This window comes from Hydra viridissima, unplaced genomic scaffold, assembly GCF_058129835.1.
Source record: "Hydra viridissima isolate aposymbiotic clone 2 unplaced genomic scaffold, HvirCarnegie_v1 scaffold_5, whole genome shotgun sequence".
Classification (NCBI taxonomy): Eukaryota; Metazoa; Cnidaria; class Hydrozoa; order Anthoathecata; family Hydridae; genus Hydra; species Hydra viridissima.
In genome coordinates, this window is record NW_028324304.1 from 2,508,402 (window position 1) to 2,526,695 (window position 18,294).

The 18,294-nt window shown below is 32.8% G+C and overlaps 2 pseudogenes across 2 annotated transcripts; one reads left to right on the forward strand and one right to left on the reverse strand.

Annotated features, from left to right (window-relative positions):
* Positions 1–2,587: 2,587 nt before the first annotated feature.
* On the reverse strand, positions 2,588–6,127 carry LOC149887960 (zinc finger BED domain-containing protein 5-like; annotated as a pseudogene). The gene has a single exon (XR_016452297.1). The product of XR_016452297.1 is annotated as a zinc finger BED domain-containing protein 5-like (transcript).
* LOC149887961 (uncharacterized) lies at positions 6,124–9,088 on the forward strand (annotated as a pseudogene). Its single transcript, XR_016452298.1, has 2 exons — positions 6,124–6,411; positions 6,725–9,088. The product of XR_016452298.1 is annotated as an uncharacterized LOC149887961 (transcript).
* The last annotated feature ends 9,206 nt before the right edge of the window (positions 9,089–18,294 follow it).

Consider the following 18,294-nt stretch of genomic DNA (forward strand, 5'->3'; position numbering starts at 1 on the left):
ACTTATATTACTTATGTCCGTAGATGTTTCTTGAATTCTAGTATAGACAATGGATTTTATCTTCAAGTTCGTTTAGTGTTTTTGTTATAACCTCTGAGTCATGGTTATCTAAAACAGGTTTTACCGGTTATCTTTTGATTAGTGTTTGTCTCAGAATGGCTGCAGAATTTTTGCGAACTTTTCTAATTAAATTAATATCGTTTCATCAGTAAAGTTATAAATGTGTTTCTGGTCTTTTTTGCGAAAACAGTTTTAGGGCCTGTTTATATGGAAAGCGGGCTGGCTCGGCAAACGAGCCAGCCCGCTTTCCATATAAACAGGCCCTTAAACTTTAATGCTGTAACTTTTAATGAGACTAATTTTCATGTAATTGAATGTGTGTGTGTCCATACGGTGTTTTGGCAGTCGCGCTCTTTTCTTCCACCGAATGTTATATGTTTGAATTGGGTAAAACAAAAGGGTAATGTTTATGACTTTTCTAAATTATTCTTCTTCACATTTATCAAAAGTATTTTAAGTTTTGATAAAACCTTTGGAACAGAAGTGTTGATGATATAAAAGCTATTGCAGAACATTGCAATGAAAAAAAAAAATGCTACAGGCAAAGCTTCAGAAGAAAGTTCACCGCTGTTCTTTGCTCTATTTTTGATTTGGCTTATGAACTTTATAATCTTTGTTTAAATCGTTTCTAGGAAATTTTGGCGAGCTGATAGAAATTTGGAGATAATTAATGCAAAAGTTAAATGATATCGTTATGAAAGCAAGAATTCGGGGAGTGGGAGCCTGTAAAGTCAAATGTCAACACTTTATCTTTTGTTACTATCAAGGGAAATACCTCCTAAAACAAATAATTTTAAAGATTCACTTCAGTGTCAAGGTATTTTGGCAGCGGAAGGGCAGAATTTAAAATCTCAAGTTGTTAATATTCTAGCAAAATTTTGAAGCAGGGAAATTTATGAGATGTTTTTAGAACGCGCTAGGAAATGGAAAACCCGGCTTGGTTTCGCTAACCCTAAGTTCCCGAGAAAAAGGAAAAGAAATGCCAGGAAAAAAACTACAAAAGAAAATGCCAGATTATTTACAGATAATTCTAAACCCAAGAAAAACATATCACTTCCTTGATTCACCAAAAGAACGCTACCGTAAATTGTATTTTGAAGCTTTTGATCTTACCATCAGCTTTATCAAACAGAGATTTGATCAACCTGATTATAAAATTTATGTCAATCGGCAGGAAGTTCTACTGAAGTTGATAAAAAGGAAAAGTTGGGAAAATTAATTTGTCATTTTAACTATTAAGACATTAACCACTCATTAGCTAAAACACAAATTCCCTTCTCCCTAGCATTGCAACATTGCTAGGTTACGACACCAAAAGCTTCACCATTCAAAATTTCATCTTGTTTCTTAAGAGCTTGGATCACTTCATCAGAGCTTTACTTATCGAAATCGTAAAGATTGCAAAATTAATCTTTGTCATGATAGCTACTAATGTTTTTAGTGAAAGGTTTTTCTCCGCATTAAAAAGAGTTAAAACCCATCTTCGATAGATAACAATAGATTCCCATCTGAAAAACTTGCTGGTTTTTCATATTCAAAAGGAAGCAAATGATAAAATTGAGTTGGCTAACTTGCAAATAAATTTATTAACAAATATCAAAAACAAAATATTTTCGATTTTTTCAGTTAAATTTTTTGTAAACAATTTTTGACGTTGTTATCGTATTTTGCGTTTTAAGTTTTTACTGCATCGTTTTTATACTTGTTTGATGGTCATTAAATATACATTTTTATTGATTTTTCTTTGGGTTCTATTAAAGTTTCTTTGAAAAAAGATTTAAAATATGCTGTTTTAGCAATTTTAAGGTTTTTTTTTTTAAAACTTCTCCTGGCCCTTCATAGTCAAAAACTCTAGGCCCCTCCTCCCCTAATACTAAAAATGTGGTTACGATACTGGTGTTAAATTTATTCCTCATTCAGTCTTTAAATTGCTTCAATATTGTGCTTTGCTGAGGAGGTGTGGAACCATGACTCAGATTGATAAGTAGGACGAAAGATTTGCAAGTCTTTGATTTTTGGAGAGGTTTGAAAATACTCTTTTAAAATTACAGTGTTTATCAAACTTTGGTTTTACGCATTCAATTGTCAACAACAACAAAATTATACAGGCTCATAGCAACAACGACAGGCAACAATGACTGAAAAAATTGACAGGCAACAACGGCAGACCCTATAACAGCGGTTCTCAACCTTTACATGGCCGCGACCCTTTTAATACAATCCCTATGATATAGCGACCCCAACTGTAAAATTATTTACACTCATAGGCCTAAGTAACTTTACTTTTGCTATTGTTATAATATAAAATTATATATCGCACTATAAATTTCCGCATATACAGGAATTATTTTCATTGTGAAAAACTGAACATAGCTAAAGTTTTATATTCAATCACAAAACAATATTTAATTACATTTTGTTCAAAATAGATTTTTAATTATAATTAAATTTCAAGTAAATGAATTTTATCTTTATGATTTGCATTTATATTTACTTTTCTATATCAGGTATTCACCATATTCATGTTGCATACTTATGTGAAAATTTGAAAAGCATGACGTATTATGGATAACAGTCTCATTTTCAATACACTGCAAATGATAACATTCCTACAATATTCTTGCGACAGTATGTGCACAAAATGTCAATGTCAGTTCGAAGTTTGAGCTTGTTTTTGTTTCACCAGATCAGAAGTTTTTGGGACAGTCTTTGCAAGAGCACAACGATGGTCATCTTCTGCATTAAGTCTATTTCTAACAGGCTGGAAAACCCTGTTTCGCAAAGATATGTTGTTGGAAATGGAAGAAGAAATTATCAATGTATTCCGTTTGTCAGGCTTAATGCCATTTTCCTCATAGAAAGCAGGTAAGGTTGGCAACATGTAAATTTTATTTTCATTCAATTTTGTTTGCCAAAGCTGAAGTTTCATTTGGAAGGATCGGATTTTTTCAGACAAATCAAGGCATGTTGCATTTGGTCCTTGCAGTGATAAATTTAACTCATTCAAGATAGCAAAGATGTCAACAAGATAGGCTATTTTCTGTAATTCACTTTCATCGCTATAAAGTGCTTCGAATTGCGGTTTTGCTTTCTGATTAAAAAACTGTTTTAGTTCATCACGAAGATCAAAAACACGCTTTAGAACTTTTCCTCTCGACAACCATCTCACTTCAGTGTAAAATAGCAGAACATTGTTGGTCGCATCCAACTCATTAAAAAGTTTTGAAAATAGTCGACTATTTAAAGCACTCGCTTTTACGAAATTGACAGAACCAATGACGCTCTTCATTACTTCTTGTAACTCTTGTAGCAGTGTTTTTTTTGCCAATATTTGTCAATGAATCATGAAGTGAGTTCCTATGACATTAGGTGACTCATTCTGTACCAAACGTTGAAATCCAGACCAACATCCTAGCATACTTGGAGCACCATCTGTGCAGACACCACAAATATCTTCCCAAAAGGTATTATAAGTTTTCAGAAATGAACTAACTTTGTCAAATACATCACGTGAAGTAGTAGTAGTTTCAAGAGATTTGCAAAAGAGAAACTCGTCTTTAAAATCGCCATCATTTATATACCTCACGTAAACCAGTAGTTATGAACAATTTGCAACGTCTGTGGATTAATCAAGTTGGATGCTAAATATTGGAAGTGGAGTAGATTTAATTTCCTTGAATATCTGATCAATAATATCAGCAGACATGTCAGTTATTCTCCTATGAACAGTATCATTAGACAAGGAAATTGCATTCAGTTTAGTAACATATTCGGCTCCAATCATAACTCTAACAATGTCTTTGGCCGCTGACAACAGTAACTTTTCGGCAATGTTGTGAGATTTCATAGCTCTGACGATTCTGAGAGATACTAAATAAGAAGCTTCAACAGCCGATATGTTTTGTTTATGATACTTGCCACTAGAGTTAATTCTGGCTTTCTTGACTCCCTCAGCTTTACATCTAAAATACTGGATGTCCTTATCGGCATAGCTCAGATGTTTGCTATCAAAATGACTTTTCAGTTTGTTCGGCTTCACAGATTCGGCTGATAGAACTTCATAACAAATAACGCACTTGGGTTTCTTAATTCCTGCTGCATTGAAGTAAAATCATACCGTAAAAAATCGTCATTATATTTTCTTTTCTTGACGTTCTTTTCTTCGAGATCCATTTTCATGGGGTTTTTTACACTAGTGGCCATAGGAATGGACACCCCTGTAATTTTTACCATTTTTTCTTAGAAAAGTTGAGATATCATGCATTTGGTGGATTTAATTATTTATTTTTGTATTTAAAACACGTCATCTATTATTTGGCTTATAGGAAATTGCAAATCTTAATTGTTTATATCAATTTTAACATAATTATGGATTATTATTGTTAATTGGTGTCAAAAATGAGTCATTGCTCTGCTAATGGGTTCTCTCTAGTAAAAGGTGAATGTCTCAATATTTTTGTGCTTTTGTGAAAATTAGTCTATTTATTGTGATGACTAATAGTTAATTAGGTTATTAATTAACATTTTCATCCATAAATCTTTTAAGCTTTAAATACAAGATCATTTTTTTTTAATCATTTAGTTGAGTTTCAACAATTGCTGCTGAAAAGTCGATAGTGCTCTTGAAGATTTAGTGTGTTTTTTAAAACTGTACTTTTATTTACAATGGCGAAAGGATATTGGTCACCTACAAAGCGATGCAAAGCTGTTGCATTACGTGGAGAAGGTTATTCGTACATAGAAATCGCCAAAAGTTGGGAAATGGAGCAACAAAATCTGGAGTGAGGAAGGTGTTCAAAAGGTTTAAGGCAACCAATACCTTCAAAAATATGCCAAAAAATGGAAAAATTAAGAAGACAACTGCCAACGATGACAGGATGATAATGAGTCTTGCACTTAAGAACCGAAGAGCAACTTCAGCTGAAATTTAAAATGATTTAGAGGCCGCCGGAGTTTCGGTTAGTTCAAGATTAATTCGCCGAAGGCTTTTTGAAAATGGTTTAAATGCAAGAATACCCAGAAAAAAACCATATTTAAACAAAAAACAACGAAAGAATCGTTTGATTTGGGCAAAAGAACACAAGGAGTGGACAAAGGAAGACTGGGCAAGAGTTTTTTGGAGTGATGAAAGCAAAATTTCCATTTTTGGAAGTGATGGAATCAGTTATGTGAGAAGAAGGCCCGGTTAAGATCTTTTACCTGAGTGCACATTGGTTACAATAAAACATCCCATAAGTGTAATGGTGTGTGGATACATGACCAGAGATGCTGTGGGTCGTATCCACATTGTGGATGGTATTTTAAACGCCAAAAAATACCAAGAAAATATATTAGAAGCTAAATTACTCCCATCGATTGATGATTTGTTTGAGGGCAAAACAGAAACCTGTGTGTTCCAGCAGGACAGTGGTATATGCCACACCGCAAAAACTGTCGAAAATTGGTTTAAAGCCAAAAGGATAAACGTTTTGAAGTGGCCTGAATCCGATAGAAAACCTGTGGTCTCGACTGAAAAAACTTGTAAGGAAAGAAAAACCTGGGAACAAGCGACAATTAATAGAGGCCATTATCAAGTCCTGGTTTCACGTAATCACCACTGAAGATTTGGGTAATTTAGTGGACTCAATGCCTCGTAGGATTGCTGCAGTAATAAAAAATAATGGATATCCAACAAAATGTTCAGTTTTTTTTTTATTAGTCATTTTTTTAATAACATATTTTGTAAGCTGTAAAACGTAAATTTACCATAATTTGCCACTTTGTCATTAAATTGTTATATTTTTATATTAAAATTGTGAACTTTGATCAAAATTTTAGTTTTTTTTAATCTAAACACATTAAAAAATAATAATCAATATAGAAAACCGCATAAATATGGTTATTTTATTTTAAAAAACACACCAAAGTGAAGTTTTCATATATTTTGAAGGGGTGTCCATTCCTATGGCTACTTGTGCATAATGCAAATATTAGCTTCTATAACAGACAAAAAAATTTTAAAAAAATGATGTGTTACTAATTAGACATGACAGTGTTTTTCAATTACACTGCGCCCGACGCACAGTGGAGTATTTCAAAGTAATAGTCGATCAAAAGTCGATTACAAAAATCTTGTAAAAGTGTACTATTAACTATATATCATGAAAGATTTATAAAGGCTACATCACTAAACAACAATTTTAGTGTTGCCCACTCCCCCTTCCAGGTATAAAAAAAGTTTAAACTCGGACTTCGCGTGAGCTCATTGTATTTGTTTTTTACGCTTCCTGTCAAACACAACTTCTAAAAGTATTATTTAAGCTTGTATGCTGTAAAACCTTTAATAAATCACGATGAACGTTGAAGAAGAAGGTATGTACATACAAAATAAATGTGTAGTTTCTTCATTTTACTTAACAAAGTGAGATTTTTTAAAATATATATTCGAGATTAATATTGTTAGATTTTTTTTTGTAAATACCATATTCAAAATTGTTTTCGTATATGAATTAAGCCGAATTTAGCAAAGATTTTTTATGTAACTTAAACATTAGTTATTCTAGTTAGCATTTTTGAAATAAAATGTTCCACATAAATCTTCCATTTTTTAAAATTTAATTTTGATTAAATAATACGACAAAAACGTTGTCTTTTGAATAAAAACTTATTTCATTTTTTTTTTCAGAATCCCAACCAATGGTGAAAGAGATGACTAGAAAAGAACTCTACGATGTTATGAAACAATGCCCAAAGAAAAAAATTGATGACAAATTTGTGTTTTTAGAAGATCATCTCAAAATTATTACAAAATGTACTGAAAATGAACAAAGTTCACTAAAAAACGCCTTAAATACTTTCAAGTGTCATTTTAAACAAAAATGAATAGCTGCTAACTACATAGAAGAACGTTTTTTGAAGCACAATGAACTATGGCTCAATGGTATCATAAGTTTACCCACCTGTATAATAAAAAGGCCTGGTCGACCATCAAAAGATTTTGAGTTGTTGAGTTCGCCAAGCAAGGCAGCATAGGTTAGTTGTGCATAAGATTATTCGCGACCAATAATCTTATGCACAACTAACCTATGCTGCCCAAATGAGTCAGCGTGATGCAGGACATTGTGATGCGTCTAGAATAATGAAAGATATTAGCTGCTCACCGGAAAAGGCAAACAAATATATAGAAAACTTCAATTCCATTCAGACGAATGTTAGAAAAAAACACACACCATCGGAAGCATTATCAATTTTTGTGGAAGCCAATATGACAAGGAGACAATATGAAATAATTCATGCAGCTAATAAAAATATTTATCCATGTTATTCGCTTTTGAAAGAATCAAAAAAACAATTTTATCCTCCACAAGAGTCAATGACAGTTTCAGAAACATGTTGTGAAATTAAACTACACATATTCTAGACCACACAACTAGACGCTTGTGTGAATATTTAGATGAAGTTTTGGAAACCTTAAACGAAGAAGAAAGAAGCAATTTAGAAATGTTATCAAAATGGGGTTGTGATGGCTCACAGCAGCAAACATTTAAACAAAAATTCCAAAATAGTACAGATAGTGACTCTAACATTTTTCAAAGTTCATTTGTGCCTCTACGGCTTATATGTCATATTGGTAGCCAGAAGATTATTTGGCAAAACCCTGTGCCCTCTTCTACAAGATATTGTCGCCCAATTCGAATTCGTTTTATCCATGAAACTAAAGACATAACAAATGAAGAAATCTGCTATGTAGAAGATCAAATAAAAAACTAAAAAAAAACTGAAATATCGAAGTTTTTAGGTGGTATTATACATATAAAGCATACCTTGGCATTTACAATGGTTGATGCAAAAGTATGCAATGCTGCAACCAACACGACATCTACTATGAGGTGCTATATATGTGGACTAACATCAAAAGACTTTAATAATTTAACCATAAAAAACATAGATAATCCAGATGCCCTTAAATTTGGTTTATTGATATTGCATACAAGGATTAGGTTTTTCGAATCTTTACTACATTTATCATACCACATTCCCATAAAAAATGGCAAGCGAGAACACAAGATGATAAAATAATTGTAGCTGAAACAAAAAAAACATTCAAAACAAATTCAAAGAGAAAATGGGGCTGCTGCTGGATATTCCAACTGCAGGTTTTGGGAATACATCAAGAAGTTTTTTCTCAGATCCTCAAACCTCATCCTGCATTACAGGAGTTAACATTGGACTTATTAAAAATTGTGGTATCATTTTGGAAACCTTGTCAAGTGGATATAAAATAGATATCAAAAAATTTGAAAAGTTTGCAGAACTAACAGCAGAACAAGATATTGAGACATGGTGCCACAATAATTGATCAAGCTATATTGCCTATTGGTCAATTATCGGAAGAGGCGGCTGAGGCTCGAAACAAGCACTTCCGTGATTATAGACAGAATTTCTTGAGGAAATTTTCAAGAGAAATTTGTAATAGGGATATCATAAACAGACTTCTGTTAAGTTCCGATCCTTTGTTGAGCAGTGTCAGAAAGAGGCTCAAGAATAAAAGAAATGCTATTTCCAGTGAGGCATTAGAGTTCTTGTAACCAGAAACATTGAACGAACTACAGCAATATGAAGAGGAGGCATCTAGCGAAAATGAATCAGACTAATGTTTATTTTTTATCGTTTTTTAAGTATATTTTTTTATTTTATGTTGTTTTTACCTTTATAGTAGGGTTTATTTCACCTTTATAGTATGTGTATTTGTATATTTCCTTTTGTTTAAATTGTTTGTATTTGCATCATTTTTTTAAAACATTTTTACTCTTAAGGCATTTAATGTTTTAATTGAAGTTTAACAGTTTATATTGTTGTTTAGTTTTTTTTTTTATTTTTTTATTTTTAAACTTCTTTTTGTATGGTTTATATGCAAAACTGTGTTTTGAGTAAAAAAAAACCTGCACAATCATTTTAAATATTATATTATGATTTCAAACTGCTTTTAATTGTTTATCTAATTGTTAAAAGCCATAAAATAATTTTGATCAACTTTTTACCATAAATACTCCACTGTGCGACGTACGTTAATCTTCACCATAGAATAGATGACATAGAAATAATATTTATGAAATCTATGATGTTATAGTTAAATATTATTTGTGTAAATTAAAAAATTTAAAAATCCACGTTTATCTATCCGATTAAAAAGAAGAAAATAATTTTATTCTCTGTTACGCCTGAACTGATTTGTTAACATGTATGTAAATTTTTAATTCATATTACTTTGAACAATATAAAATTTTTAGAAGTGAAAACGTGATATATATTATATCAAACGTGATATATATTATATCACTTCTAAAATTTTATAAATTGTTCAAAGTAATATGAATTAAAAACTTATATACATGTTAACAAATCAGTTAAGGCGTAACAGAGAAGAAAATTTTTTTCTTCATTTTAGTCGGATAGAAAAACGTGGATTTTTAAATTTTTTAATTTACACAAATATTATTTTCTCCTTTTTAGTTTTAACTGTAAAGCATTTATATAGAACTAAACAATAAATTAACTCTAACAAAAAATAATAAACTAACTCTAAATATTGTTTACGAATTTTTTTAACTTCCATATTTTATTTGCAATTCTTCATGACGTTGTGAAACAATATCATTGGATAATTTTTGTTAAAATTGGAATGTGATTGGTTAACTTTAAACATGATAATTACGCGGTGTTTTATAGAAAAACATTTTGTGTCCGGACCAATGATATATTAAAAATAACTAGAAGTCTAACTTTCGCGTATTTTTTGAAGCAAAAATCGGTCATTATGGGGGGCAAATTTAACAAATCAAAAGCTTCGTATTTGTTTTGTTTTGATAAATAGCGTAAAGATTTTGCCCCCCATAATGGCCGATTTTTGCTTCACTTTTTCTTATACCGATTTACGGCAGTTAGACATCTAGTTATTCTTAATATATCATTGGTCCGGACAAACAAACAAAGAGACAAGAAAGCAAGTTAAGAAAAACGTGGTAAAAATAGTAACTGTCGTACCTCATACTCGCGAGGGTGCTCACCAAGAAGTTGATATATATAGATCGTGAATTTCTAACACTTTTATTGAAACCACTCTTATAATTCTCCATCCCCTCAAGAATTCTATCATATTTATATTTTGAATAATCGAGTCTAGTTGAATATAGATCTCTTAACTATTTTCTTTCAAGTATGTTTGCATTAATTAGCCTCCTCATGATTATATTATTCAGTATTAGCCTATTCAATCAGTCCCATTAAGTTTGTCGAATGATTATTTTCGACAACTACCACTGAAAAGAATTTGTACAATAACATCATGTTTTACATATTAGAATAGAGACAAAAATTCCCATATTTCGATAGTGTTAGGCGACCCCTGGCAAATTGCCATTCGACCCCTGGCGGGATCGCGACCCACAGGTTGAAAACCACTGCCCTATATGGTGTCAAGCTCAGTCAACAAACGTTTTGTTAGTCAGGTCGTCAATCTTGATTTTCTTAAGAGCAACTCTGACACCAACAAAAGAGTCCAGGCAGTCAACCAGAGAGTTCCGCTTTGTTTCCACAGGCCGGACAATTTTTTAAAACGGAAATGGAATAAAAACGATAGCTCTGTAACCGACTATTTAAACCGACTAAAAACGATAGCTCTGTAACCGACTATTTAAACCGACTAAAAAGGATAGCAAACGAAATTAGCAACTCACTGGACAAAGCTTCGCAGGCGGCCTTCAAATTCCCCATTCTCAATGATAATTTGTGAGTAGCCATGTTCATCTTTTTGGCCTTTTTCCTCGGTGTTGGACACCAGCTTCTCCTTCAAAGCCGCGTTTATGCAGGTGTTAAGAATCTGGTCGATGCACTTGAGGTGCTCATCAATACCCATAGACTCCTTCATCCCTTTTAAAATGTTGTCGTCACCATCAGTTGTCATTTACTTTGGAAAAGTGGTTTCTATACCTTTTTTGCCATGGATCACGGAGTTTGTCTGAAGAGCAATTTTCTCGCCAGCTTGGTGACCAACAACTTGTCTGATGGCTAAGACGAACTTTTTAAAGCCAAAGTTCCACATAATGTAGTGAGCCATGAGCGCCTGGTAGGAGTCAAAGACCTTGCTCGTCCAGTGATCGGATGTGAAAGCCATCCTCTAGGCATCAGATCGTTCTTCAGGTGACGGTCGAAGTACTTCTTGACAAGAAGGATTTTGATTTGACAACAGCACAGGGATGAAGACCTTTGACAAACCTAGGAATAATAATTAGCCCTTAAGTTTTTAAGTAAACAGCTGTAAAATTGTAAAAGTTTATGTAGCGTAACGTTAAAATGTTCAGGTAAGTTAAAGTTTTCCCATGCATTTGCATTAAAAAAAGTTTTCCCATGCACATGCATTTGACAGTAAAATAACAAAGTTTTATCCATAACAAGCAATACTGCTGTGTGCTGCTAGCTTGAAAGTCATTGAAAAAATTGTTAGTTACGTAGTTACTTTTATTTCGACCTATCAACACAAACAAATTACGATTAAAGCTGTTGAGTCAAAAAACACTTGACATATGACGTATGCGACATATTACGTATGCGACAAAATTATTCATACCCTATCATAAAATATTTTGTAGCAATAAAACAAAAGCTAAATTGGTTTAAATAGTTTTAGTTGAAATTTAAAAAAATGTTTATTGCAACATTTATTAATAATATTGACTACAGTATTTGAAAAATTAAATCTTGTTTTAAAAAAAAAAAAATGAAAATTGTATAAAAATTGAGATATTAGGAAGCGTCAAAAGTATTCATACCTCTCAAAGTTTTATTTAGTATATTTGAGTTGATTGTTTTATTTGTTAATTAATATTTAGTATGAAGTCCTTGGGCATCGATTACTGCTTGCAAGCGATGAGGAATACTATCAATTAAATTTTGTAAATAGTTTTGAGGAATATTATGCCAAGTTGGCCTCCAAAGCTAAAAAGAAGTTTTGTTTGTTGTTACTGTGCTCATCCCTATTAACTTTTTCATCCAAATAACTCCACAAATTTTCAATTGGATTGATATCTGGGCTTTGCGCAGGCCAATCCAACAATTCTATTTATTTTTCTTCGAAACATTTTTGGGGAATCTTATTGGTATGGTTCGGATCATTGTCTTGTTGGAAGGCAAATTGATCCGTTAATCCTAATTTATTGACGTAGGGCATAAGGTTGTTTTGTAAAATATTTACATATCCAGCTCCTGTTAATTTTTCTTCAATTTGAACTAAATTACCAACTTCGTTTTAACTAACCCAAACAAGTACCTTACCACCTCCGTGTTTGATGGGTGCTTTTATAAAATCAATAAAACTTTTATAAAATCAATAAAGACATCTTATTGTCATTGACATATCAACTACATATTTAATGCATTCAAAAAAAAGAGGGTTTTATTTTTATGGAAAGAAGATTTTATTTTTATGAAAAAATTATAATTCTTTTTTTACAAATTACAAGTTTGATTTTATTTTTTTATAAATTATAAAAATATAATTTTATAAATTAGCTTTTATAGTTTTTTTTATCCAAGGGTTTTCCTTTTCTTTTCCATACGTTTCGTTTTTTTTTTTTCGGAATTCTTTAGTTCGAATTTACTTTCATCAGACCATAAAACTGATTTCCAGAAATCTAGTGGCTTTGAAAAGTATTTTTTTGCAAAGGCAAGGCGTTTAGTTTTGTTTTTTCCCTAAATAAAAGGTTTTTTTTGTGACACGGGATCCATAAAACCCTGCAAAGCGAAGTCTACGTTGTATTGTTCATTTAGAAATGCTCACGTTTAGTTTCTCTTTAATAGCTCTTGCAGAAATAACATGCTCTTGCATTACTTCTCGTATAATAAGCTTATCTTCTCTAGATGTTATTTTTGGTGGACGGCCTCAACGTGCTTTATTTTGCACACTTTCAGTTTTTTTATTTTTTTGTATTATTGATTGTACCGTTCCCTTTCTTTTCTTGCTTTTATTATATTTTTTAGCACTTTTTCTATACCCGAAGCCTATTTCATGATCATCATCAATAATTTGCAGTACCTCAACACTAATTTCAAAAGTCTTTGGCATTTTGGAAAACTTTTGAAATGAAAGCAGAAAAAGAAGTTGTTTAAATATTTAAAACTTTTAGTCTTTAGTGTAGACAAACAAAATTAAATAAATTACCAGCAAAAACAATCAAAAAATAAACTTACAGCACTAATTCAATACGTATGAATACTTATGTCGTATTTAAAATTGCACTTTTTATGTTTTATACTAAATACAACCAAGCATAATACCATCATAATTATCAACATAGAATTATTCTTTATTATCATATTTACACATTTATTTTTTTATAGTAATAAAAAAAAAATACAATAGAGTATGAAAACAAAGTTTAGTAATATGCTTGGGTTATGAATAATTTTGTTGCATACTGTAGGTCTACTATAAAACAATAAATAAAAGTAATGCCAAAATTCACTTAAAAGGTATTGGCATAATTCCATTTGTAGTCAATACGCCCTTTAAACTATTATAGACTCTGTCGCTAAGACCATACAAAAATAGAACTCTTTGCAGATTGCGTGGTCTTGAAAAAAAATACCCACGAACCATTTTTTGCCCGTGTTTTTTACTTTTTGTATGTGTGTCATAATTAGTTTCTTTGCCAACAGCCACGCAACCGTTCAGGCCGCCAAGAATACTCAGATGTAGAAAATTAATGTGCTCTGACTGACTGTACATTTCATGTGACAGCAAGTTTTATTCATAAACTCAGTTGTCAGCTTTTCTTCATTTTCATTTATGTTGCATGAACTTCCACTACCATCATTACTAGCAATATACCAAAATAAAAGCCTGGAAGAGTCACTTTCAATTATGGAATAACTGCTGAAGATAAAGGCACTTGAACTTATATCCCATCAATTCTATCAATTCTATTAATTATATTGTCATTATCAGTATCATTTTTGCTGTTGTCATCATCATCTTCACAAAAGTACTCAATCGTAGCATCTCGAACATCGTTGGTTGTGCAATATATATGATAAATATATTATAAAAGTATTTGCAATTTTATTTAATCAAATTTTTATACATAGTTGGCACAATATAGCGAGAAAAAATGGTCCTGCTCGAAATATGATACTGAGCAAGAACCAATTTCATAAGTGTCTGAAAACCTTGTCCTTCTACGAAATTGTACTGCAGGTAATCGGAAGCCAACATGCGCCCAATAGCTCGTGTTATTTCCTTTGCTTTTTTGTGATCAGACGTCCATGCTGTTTCCTTAGCCCACACATCTGTGACACTAACTGACAGTTGTTTTCCAGTTTTATTTTCTTCCTTTTTCATACTTTTTGCTTCTTGTGCTTTTTTTATCACACTCTGCTGATTCCTTCTTATGATAACTTCTCAGGTGAGTAAATGAGCCAGTTGTAGATGAAGAAGGACAAGATGTTTTTTGACTGCATTTTCCAAATTTACAAACCAAAAATAGTATCGTTAATTTTACACCTATCAAAATAATTCCAAATAACGCTCATTACTCTCTCGTCCTCCATTTTGAAGCGTTTTAATATTATTTTACAACTTTAGGTTCGAAATTCGAATTATATTTGATTAACAAAATATTGGGTTGGGGAATATATTCGTAGCGTTTTTACATTTTATTTTATTTTACAACGACTTGTTTCTGTTTGACAAAGTGTAAATATTCATTCGATAGAGCTCTTTCTGCTCTACAAAACTGTCCTAATTGTCTTTTGGAATAATTTAATTTTTTGTTACTTTTAAGGCTTAAAAATGGAATATCCAGGAGGTAAAAAGCAACATTATCGACACCTACTTTTCTTCGCTTTTCATCGAGGCCAAAAGGCTGCTGAAGCAACCCGGGACATTTGGAACGTATACAAAGACGGTGTCATAGGTGAGTCCACTGCACGAAAATGGTTTTCAAAGTTTAAAAATGGCGATTTTGACGTCGACGACACACCTCGCAGCGGGAGACCTTCTGACTTCGACGAAGAGCGTCTCAAAGCGCTTTTAAACGAGGACGGTCACCAAACAAGTCGTGAATTGGCCGAAAAAATGAACTGTGATCATAAAACGATTCTCAACCATCTTCATTCAATGGGATTTGCTGAAAAATTGGGAGCCTGGGTACCTCACGAGTTGAGCGAAGTAAACAAAGAAAATCGCCTTCAAATTGCTTCTCAACATCTCGCCCGCCATCGAGCAACAGGTGGTCATAAACAGCGCTTTTTGTATCGAATCGTCACGGGAGATGAGAAATGGTGTCTATACATTAATATGAAGCAAAGGAAGGAATGGGTGGCACCAGGAGATACGCCAAAGCCCAGAGTCAAACGTGACCTTCATCCAAAGAAGATCATGATATGTGTTTGGTGGGAAGGGGAGGGCGTGGTGCACTTAGAAATGCTCGATAGGAATGTCACGATCACCAAGGAGCTCTACATAGCCCAGCTACGCCGCGTAAACGAAGCTATTCAACTGAAAAGACCTCATCGACAAGGCCAAACCATACTCCTTCACGACAACGCCAGACGCCATGTTGCACAAGTCGTCAAAGCTACACTCCAAGAGCTCGAATGGGAGGTCCTTCAGCATCCGCCGTATTCTCCGGATCTTGCACCCACAGATTACCATCTTTTCCGATCTCTGTCGAACCATATGAGGGGCATTACCTTCAATAATGAAGAGGGCCTTAAAAACTGGGTCAATAACTTCTTCGATACTAGACCGGGCGATTTTTGTCGGAAAGGCATCGACAAATTGGTCGAGAGGTGAGAGGAGGTCGTAAACAGCGATGGAAAATACATAATCGATTAATTTATTATTATAAGTAAAGATTTCCCTTAAATAAAAGTCTTTGATAAAAACGCTACGAATATATTCCCCAACCCAATACATTCGATTCGAGTTCGATTATTGAATAAACTCGAACCCCAACTCGAAACTTCGAGTTTCGCACACCTCTAATTGTAGCTGATTGGAAAATAACCTGACAGATATTTTTACAATAAACTGATATATATATTTGAATATGTTAATGAAATGAAATACTTGAATACATGAAATAAACTATTTAAATGAACTATAAATTGTAAAGTTTTATCATTAAATTTAAACCCCGGACAAAATTACTTTTGCATGTAGATACTGGTTTAAATACCCAAATAAAAATAAGATAATTAGATCATACCAATTTATTATATTCTGGTTTGTCATTTAGTTTATTATTAAGTGCTAGCAGTTGGTCAACTGATTCTAGCAATTTCACCCCAGTTGCATAAAACTTTACTTCTACAAGCTCCTTTAAAATAAGTTTTATTTCAGCCAGCTCTTTGAGAATAAGATGTTGCACCTCTATAAATAATTGTGTATATGTGAAAAAAGGTCAGTAGTTATCTCAAAGTCATTATTTTAGCTCATGACACCGAATAGCAAAAATATCCTATTAGTTGTTTATTAATTAATCCTAACAATATTTGGGTACATACCTCTAGTGGCATATCCAGGCTGATTTCGATACTGGTATACCGGTTTGGGCACCCAAACTATTCTGCCATAACTCCTGATCAAATTAGTTAAAATAAATATAATTCATATCTAAGTTCTTTTTAGATATAACATTATTTACTTAAACAAATATTAATTAACAAATAATGGCGTCGAAGCTTAATTATTAACTTTGTTGATTCATTTAAAAACTGAAGGCTTTTAACGCAATATAGTTAGTTAATAGTTTAATAGTTTACATTTTTGTAGTTAGTAGTTTAAACTCACTCTCGGACACTAGGAATCTCGGCAAGGCTGAAAGCTTGACCTGGACTCGGTCAAGACGGTGCTCTCCCTCTTGCAGCAACTTTTCATCTCGAACCTGAAGTAACATTTAAACTTTGAAAGAAATTCAATCGACTTAATTAGTAACAAACGAAATATAAGCTGCAATTTTGACATTACATAAAACTTACTTATTCCCCAACATAGACGTACTTGTATCTTTAGCTTAGATCCGTGCTCTTCGTAGTAATCGAGGAATTCAGTGGTACGGTAATTTCGCATTAATCGAGGCATTCAGTGGTATCGTGATAAGTATTTTTAGTTAAAAACATATTAGCACGATAAAATAACAACGCAAGTCAGGAATTAAGCATGACTCTTTATTTTACACCTTGCAGCCTTCTGAGCGGGAAAAACCCCTGAACAGGACGTTATAAATAAAAAGCTGTTTTTGCAATTTATCGTTCTTTCCGTATTTCTTATAACCGCTCACCACTGGTCCAATGATTGGTTCCCTCTACTTTAAAATAGGTTTTAACGACCCTAATGACCATTCTGCCGGTGATAGCTTAACCCTATGAACAGCATCTTCAAAATTGGTACAGTGGATTTGAAAAAACCTTAAGACTTCGTTCTCAGTTACGAATATTTGTTGGAAGAAGTTTTGGCATTTCGATCGCTAAAAATGGTTGTTTATCAGAAATGCTTTCTATTTTATAAGCGAATTACATTTGAAACTGACAGAATCTAAAAGTCACATCAGATTAAATTTCCAAATGAGATTGCCTTCTGATGTGCTCCATGCAAACGAGAGTTCGACGCGCATCTTGAATATTAAAAGTAAAACGAAACACTTTTGTTCAAGTCCAAACAAATAATGTAATAGAAACATTACACGCCCCCCCCCCCCACCTCTCGGTGGAAAGTCTTTCAAAGTTTCATTTTGAGATTACATCAAAACATAGCTTACATAAACTTGCGAGAAAAAACAAGCTTACGCTACCAGCCAGTTGTTATTAGGAAGCGCAAAGCACCAATTACCGTTAACAAAAAAAAACACTGCAAAGTTCAAACAAAAGTTTCTTTACAAAACAATAAATAATAATAATCCGTGTTTTTAACAACCAAATCCATTTTCCCGTGAAACGTCTTCGATCATACCGGCTTCTTACTTTTTGTTCGGTTCCTTTACCCTTAAAAATAAACAAAAGTGATTTCAAAAACTATTTTCTTTTCAATGCGAGAAAAATAATACGACATGGCGACTTAAATCATTAAAAACCAAACTTACGACGATTATTTCCCACGACCCCCTCCTCGATGACCTTCTCTATTTCCGCCACCTCTATTTCCGCCTCCTCTATGTCCGCCTCCTCTGTCACCGCCTCCTCTATGTCCGCCTCCTCTGT